This window comes from Hakea prostrata, chromosome 6 (genome assembly GCF_041222555.1).
Source record: "Hakea prostrata isolate BN-2017 chromosome 6, UWA_Hpros_2, whole genome shotgun sequence".
Lineage (NCBI taxonomy): Eukaryota > Viridiplantae > Streptophyta > Magnoliopsida > Proteales > Proteaceae > Hakea > Hakea prostrata.
In genome coordinates this window covers 184,321-192,690 of record NC_142605.1, presented here as the reverse complement: position 1 = coordinate 192,690, position 8,370 = coordinate 184,321, and positions in this window count along the sequence as shown.

The following is an 8,370-nucleotide window of genomic DNA, read 5'->3' as shown; positions in this document are numbered from 1 at the left end:
ATCCATAATCTATAGATTTCTAGTTGTTCTCTTCTACCATACTATGTGTTCTTCATGATGCATGGTAGTTACATATATGGTAGGTTTTATTTCCTTATTTAGATTTATGCTTCTAAGCCTTATTCCATGAAGATCTATGTATGTTTTCATGATACCATTACCTGAAGCAAAGATCTATCCTCCTATTGTTTTTGTCTTTGTTTTCTATTTCAAATTCATCAAGATCCATGGTTGATTTAATTATGGTAACTTTTTGTTTCCTAATTTGGATCTTGATATCTTGATTGGATTAGTGTTTTGAGGTCCCCTATATGTTAGAATACTACTGATGTAGTCTACCCCTTGATTAGTACCCTTTTGAACCACCAAATTCGGATTTCATATCTTAAAACTCTGATTTTATAGGCTTGTCATCGCATTGGTCGATTGATTGGTCGACTGGACCCATCGACCAATCCACTCGACCAATGAGTACAAAGCAACTCCAGATTTGGTCTGTTTCGGATGTTTTGATATCTTTGCTGTTACGGATCTTTCCTAATATGTTGTATATACTTGTTTAGGACCTTCTTCTCAAGTTTGCCAAGATCTTACTTGATTTCTTAGGATTCCTTTGCGAGTTATAAAAGGTAAGGATGGTTATTTCCTTAATTACATAGATAGCATGAATCTAGTTTTTATATTTGAATATCATTAATATGTTTCCTAAATTAGATTCTTACAATGATATACTACTGTTGCATAACTTTGATTACAGTAGCATTACTTATTCATATTAAATTGATTCATGTATGATTTACTTACCAATGTTATACAAGTGATTGTAATTACTGATTTCTTTCCATATATGAAGTTACCATATATGTGATGATATGAATTGATGCATGTGTATGCTTACGTATGGTTTGGGAAGGAGAGGTGTCCTTTCGACACTTCTGTCCTTGGACTACTACGGGAATATTATGGGATGTTTCCGGAGATGCCCTCTGGACACCTTCCTAAACTGTTGGATGACATATCTAGGATTGTCTAGTAGTGTTTGGCTAGGATGTCCTGTTATGTCGGACCCTAATCGGAGGGGTATTGAGACCGAACGACCCGTGGTAGCAATGGGGATTCATGGGCGCTCAAGACCGGTAACCAACCCGTGAGAGGACAGGAATCACATTGTGGGGGCCATTTATTGGTAAGGTTGCATATGGTTAGACTTGGGCTCACGGGCGCTTAAGACCGGTAACCAACCCGTGAGAGGACGTGAGAGCTTCCCGTTTACCATATGTGGATGATCAATAGGGTTGATGAGTCCGTAGTCCGAGTTGGTCGGTGCCATAGGATACGCCGACTCTAGTGTGAAGGATACCGGAAAGGATCGTCGGGGACGAGGAATGGAAGTATCTGGATCGACTTGATGTAACCAAGTAGAAGACTTGCATTTGGCTAGGTTTTACCCTGACATGCGCCAGTACTTATACCAAATGGTTGTGAGAGAGTGTGTTGACTTAACCCCCTGCCATGGTTTGTCCTGAGGGATGAAGGACCCATTACCAAACGGCTGCTCAAGACCGGTGAAATGATCCGTGAGAGAATCCAAGATATCTTAAATGGTTGAGGATGTGAGTGGACTTTCCTAAAGAGGTACGGTGCTATGACTTAAAGCATGTCGCGCAATAGAGACCAGCATACATAGAGTTAGATTCATTCATTCATTGCTTGTCTCATATCATATTGCATTTATGTTTGTTCTGGAATCCTTCCATTTATGTTATTATGGATTTTAACTGCCTTACTGAGTTTCTTTGAAACTCATTCCTTTATTGTACAATGTTGTTAGACTATCCTGCAGTACCGAGTACTATGACGGTCCCTATGAAGAAGCGCAAGGCGAAGAGGCATATCTCCGGGAAGGTGATTGCGGTTACCACAATTACTCGAAGATTCCGCGAGTGGTTATGCTCCGTACGATGCTTAGTCCGACCATTGAGTGGAAGCGTCCTTGTGCTATTTATGAGATTTACACTTATAAGGATGTTGTCTATAAAGTGGAGAACAATTTAGTTACCCAATGTACTTGCTACTGGGATTAGATTTTTGTCTAGTTTATTCTTTTAGAGCTACTTTTCCGCTGGTTGTAAAGTGGGATTTTTGCCTCGCTTTACTTATCTGTTTGATACTCTGATTATATTTAGTATTCTGATTCATTTATGATTCATTCTTTCTTTATTGGATCTATGATTTATCTTCCGCACTCATGTTATGATTGTTCATGATTATGTTATTGTTTATGTGGGAGGTTGATCACTCGATACCTGATCTTCGGGCTGTGGATCACACTCTCGGGTATGCCAGATAGGGTACCGGCTGGGAGGGCGTGACACGACGCCCGGTCCGATCCTTAGACATCCATGAGCCCTACCCTAACATATGCAACCCTACCATTTATATGACTAACAGTGGACCACAATGTCACATCACGGGTCACTCGGTTTCAATCCCCCTACCGAAAGGGTAGTAGCATGTGGGGTACCTAACCATGCAATTCTAGACTCTACCTAAATAATGCCATCAAATAGTAAAGACAGTGCTGGAGACATCAGCAGACATGTGTCCCATTCCACAGCCTTCTGATATCCCTAGCTAAGATATCCCAAAATAGATACCTCATCCATCAGAACCATATACCAACTACCATCAATACATAACATCCATAATCAACACAATATGTATATAAGTAAGACAAACAGTAGTAAAGTAATATGATTTCTATATAAGACATATAAACAGCAGCATATATAAAGAAATATGATTTCAATTATACACTAGATTAACATATATAAGTCTATTTAAAAGATAGGATGAATTGTCCTTACCTGCATATAATAAGATTGTCCGTAAAATGAAATCCGATAACTATTATATGACTTTTCTTTCAAACAGTGTTTACCTATATATATGGTTACAATAACATATAAGTTAAATGAATCAATTTGAATCAGAACCAAAAACCATTTGGTCTCTGTTTACCAACCAGTCGCTTAGGTTGAGCGACCGCCACTAGTGACCGCCCCAAAAACAGTGAGTTTCAATCCAAAACTCAGGCCTCTGATTACTCATTTTCAAACCGGATTTCGAGTAATCTTGACCTAAGTCTCGAATCTAACACTCCCTAAGCCAAAAGGGTGAGGGAAAACTAACCATTACCATCAATAGATTACCCAGAACTCTCCCCTTGACTGGATTAACCTTCTCACGAAAACAGGGTTTCGTTTACGGTTAATTCATCTCAAGTAGATTAAAAAGAGAGTTAAAAATATCCAAGGGGGTAACCACAAAGACGAGGGGATGGGTTAATACTAATTTAACGGACAAAGAGAGTAAAGAACAAAGGATTAATTCATTACCTCATGCCAGAGAGTCAGAGAAGGAAATGACTGATCTCCAAGTCACTGCCAGCACTCCAGAGTCTCTTTCGGAACTTCCCCGCAGCTGTCTAACCTCCCAAATAAGCAACCACGAATAAAGTATTCGTTAATTAGACGAGGTTGCCTTTTATAGAAGTTACGGGCAAAATAGGGTAAAGTTCCTGAAAACAGACCAGGCGATCGCTTGGTTTGATCGACCGCCACTAGCAACCGCCCCCATGTAATTTACCATACAAGGGTGCTTTTGCTAGGGGGTTGATACCCAAGGCCAACCTAGCCCTAAAGAAGAGATGGGGGAGATCTTACCTTCATTCCGGATGTCTCCGAACAACGCATGACTTCCAGAATTCCAAAATCCAACCAAGGCAGGCTCTTTAGATAAAGGATCCAGATCCATGGGTTCAGGGTATGGATCATGGACTTCAATCTGGACACTCCACAAGTTCACCCGACTAGACCTTCAGGTTCTCGGACCTGAAATACGGATCTCGGGTTAGAAATATGGGGGTTGTTACAGTAGATGACTGGTTAAGGGCCAAAGAGGGATTTGACAGGGAATGTGGAGCAGGAACCAATGGGGATGTACCACGTGGAAAGGTTGTCTGAGGAGATGGGACATATCTAACAGGTGGTAAGAGTTGTCTTATTCATGAATGGCCGATGAACTCATCGGAGGTTAGAGATTTTTAGGATCCTTAGTAGAATAGGTTCAGCTGGAGAGTTAGGATCATCAAGATAAAGAAAGGGGGCCATTTCAATAACTCTCGAGGGGGGAGTTGGGGCACACATACTTGGATCATAAACTATAGCAGTGAACAGAGGACAACAAATAACAAATCTACAGCCATGAGTTAACTTATGCTCATTTTTTGCAGCAAACAAAGCATCACAATGCCGATCATCATGACCCAATTGACCACAAAAATAACAGTAAACCGGAAGTCCCTCATACCTTATCAACTCCATAATTTCCTAGCATGTTCGTTGTTTAACCATTATGGAATTTTGGATAGGTAGACGCACATCCACAGACACTCTGCATCTCAGAAATGGCTTCGTTGAATTTAGGAACTTAGATCTGATCAGCATCACCACCTTATTCTCACCCATTTGCATAGCAAGACGTTGTCCTAGTTCCAATTTACTGAAATCAGGATCCAACTCAGGATTTGAAGAAATCTTCTCAATCTTCTCCTTCAATTCTTGATCAGAAGTTTGCAGAGCAACATTTCTATCTCTAAGGGTGGATCTTGCCGTCTGGCAGAAAGAACAAATTCTGAACCTTCCGGAACAATTTCCAATCCGAGTTCCGAAATCGAAAACGACATCGGTTGACTCAAAGCATTCAAATCCAGCTCTTTTCTTTTAATTTTCCTACAAAGAGCATCAGCAACCACATTTGCTTTACCAGGGTGATATTGAATGTCACAGTCATAATCAGAGACCAATTCTAATCATATTCTTTGTCTCATATTTAACTCCTTTTGGATAAAGAAGTACTTCAAACTTTTATGATCTGTGAAAATAGCAATTTTCTCACCATATAGGTAATGTCTCCAAATCTTCAAAGCGAAGACAACTGCGACAAGCTCTAAATCATGAGTGGGGTAGTTCCGCTCATATTCCTTCAATTTCCAAGAAGCATAAGCTACAACCTTACCATGTTGCATTAGAACACAAGCCAAACCAATCTTTGACGCATCAGTATAGACTGTCAAACCAATGGAATCATCAAGTATAGTCAACACCAGGGCACTTGTCAATCTATCTTTCAACCCTTGAAGTTCTTCTCACATGCGTTGGTCCAGACAAACTTTTCTTCTTTTCTAGTTAGCTTAGTCATAGGGGCAACCAACCTAGAAAAGTTCTCAAAAATCTCCTGTAGTATCCCGCCAATCCCAGAAAACTTCTTATTTATGTCATGGTCTTCGGTCTATCCCATTCGGCGACTGCCTTCACCTTCTAAGGGTTAACACGAATACCTTCTGATGAAACCACATGGCCGAGAAATGCTACCCTTGAGAGCCAAAAGTCACACTTGCTAAACTTGGCATAAAGTTTCTTTTCTCTTAGTCTTTTGCAAGGTGAAACTAAGATGTTTTGTATGCTCTTCTTCATCCTTCGAGTAAATCAAGATATCATCAATGAAGACAATCACAAACTTATCAAGCACATCATGAAAAACTTGGTTCATAAGATCCATGAAGACAGCACGAGCATTAGTCAAACAAAAGGGCATGACTCTAAATTCATAGTGACCATATCTTGTTTTGAAGGCTGTCTTGAAAATGTCACTAGACTTCACCTTAAGTTGATGATATCCAGATCTCAAGTCAATCTTCAAGAACACAGCTGCACTTTTCAACTGATCAAAGAGGTCATCAATCCTGGGCAGTGGATATTTATTCTTTATGGTCAGCTTGTTTAACTCCATGTAATCAATGCATAGACCCATACTATCGTCCTTCTTCTTCATAAATAGAACCAGAGTTCCCCAAGGTGATACACTTGGTTGTGTAAAACCTCTTTCTAAGAGCTCGTTCAGTTGGTTCTGTAGTTCTTTTAATTCGGTAGGTGCCATTCTATACGGGGCTTTAGATACCGAAGCAGCTCCTGGTATTAAATCAATCAAAAACTCCACTTCTCTATCAGGAGGCAATACTGACAAATCATCGGGAAAAACATCTATGAAGTCACAAACTACCTTGACTTCCTCGAGCTTCTTTTCTTCTTCAACCTTGCTTACCAACAACATGATTTTCTTTAAAACTATGAATTACTTGGTGTTATTGGTTGGAAACATGCTTAGGTACATTTAGAATCATGCTTCAACAACTTTCCATTAAATTCTATGCCTTAACGACAAGTTCTATTGAAATCATGCTCACTTTCACTATTCACACAACCGAAAATCCCTAATTTGAAAAACTTTGATTATTTTCAAACCGCAAGGAATTTTAACACCAAATCAATTCCTACATGCTTGATATGAATTTTTACTTTTTAGACCATGAATTTGATGCATTTATCTTAAACAAACTTTCCTAACATGTTATTCCACATATTATGCACATGATAGTATGTTCAAATTGCAATATTGCCAAAATAAAAAAATTTCAAAAAATTACGAAAATGCCCTTCTTGTTGAATTTTTCACAAGAATACTAACATCAATCTTTCCTTGTCTTCTTAACAGACATTCTCATCATACCACCATGGGGACGTCTGATAGGTGGTAGGAGAGGTAGGGGCAAGGTACCACTCCAGCCACAGGATGTGGTCCTTTGAGGAGATCGATTCGTCACTCCTCAGGCTAAGTTTCTGTACGAGGCATATTTCAAGTACTATCACATACAGTATGGCTAGATACTCCATCTATGACAGCTTAGGACTTTTCGAATTTGACAGAGGTTCGATGTCATGCGGTGGACATCTTTTCACTGCTGATCTTCCAATATACCCTGAGTTAGTGAGGTTGTTCTTCAGCAACCTATCATCTTTCAGCGAGGCTAGAGGTCGGAGTTCTTTTCTGCTAATCATAGAAAGTCGGGTCCAAGAGACACATATCAGATTCTCTACGAGGACACTAGCTCATATTCTGCAGGTACCATATTATCCACATGAGTGTAGATGGATACCTACGAGTGCGGAGGTAGACTAATTTCTTCTTCCCTACGAGCTTCATGAGATTTGTGCTACACTTTGGGATGATACGAGGTGTCACAGTCCATGGACTAGTGCTAGGATGACACCATCTGCTAGGGTCATTGGTCGCATTGTGGGTCGGAACATTATACCTAAAGCCAGACATCACCATTGGATTACAGTGATGGAGGCTTTAGTGATCTATCACATTTACATGGGGTTCGAGATGACTTGTCCTATATCATTCAGAACACCATGATACATATAGTAGAGCATCCAAGTAAACGGAACCTTTGCTTTGGATGGCTTTTGACACTCGTCTTTAGGCACTTCAAGGTGAGATTAGAGGATACTGATGAGCTAACAAGAGATATGGGCTATGCCATTGGGACGAGGACCATTAGTCAGATGCAGCTCAGTCATGCAGAGAGATCTCCGGGTCCAGAGAATGAGGAAGACGATGAGGATTCAGAGGATGAGGGTGATGTTGGTCCAGATACTGATGACTAGGCAGGAGATGACACAGGGATGCGTGAGGCTGATCCAGATGATCATGAGAGTCCTGCATCATCACATTTTGAGGTCTGTGGTCCTTCACATACAGCTCCATAGACATAAGACTTGTATACACAGATGTTAGCTATGACTTCCATCCTGGAGAGGATAGAGGTCAAACAGGAGCAGATACATAGCAGACAGGAGAGGATGGAGGCTCAGTTGACACAGGTTACGGAGGATGTTCGAGTACTTAGAGAGCAGAGACAGTCTCCTAGATAGATTGTACTTAGGATCTCCTTTTATGCTTTATCAAATGTAACTCCATGCATAAATTTCCTAAAAGTTAATGAAGTTCATTTTGTTTCACTTTGTTATTTATGTATTATGTCTTTTCTTTTATTGCATTAAGTGATGTTTGTTCTATCATAATTATTGTGCATTATTCAACAAACATATTATGCTTCATTTATCAAATTTCTAGTCCAAGTTCTTTATTATTCACTTCTAAGAATACTTGAGTCACTTTTGGATCTATAACTCAGGAATGTTCTATTATTGTTTCCTGTGATTAGGATTTCCTTGAACTGTGGGCTCTGATACCACTCTATCACATCCACCCAGCCGGTACTCTACCTGGCATACCCGAGTGTGTGATCCACAACCCCAAAGATCAAGTATCGAGAAAACCAACGTCCCACATTTACAATAACATAATCATAAACAAGATATAATCAATGTAACATTATATAAATCAAGAGATCAAGATAAGATGAAGAGAATAACAATATAATCAGAGTGCGAAAAAAAT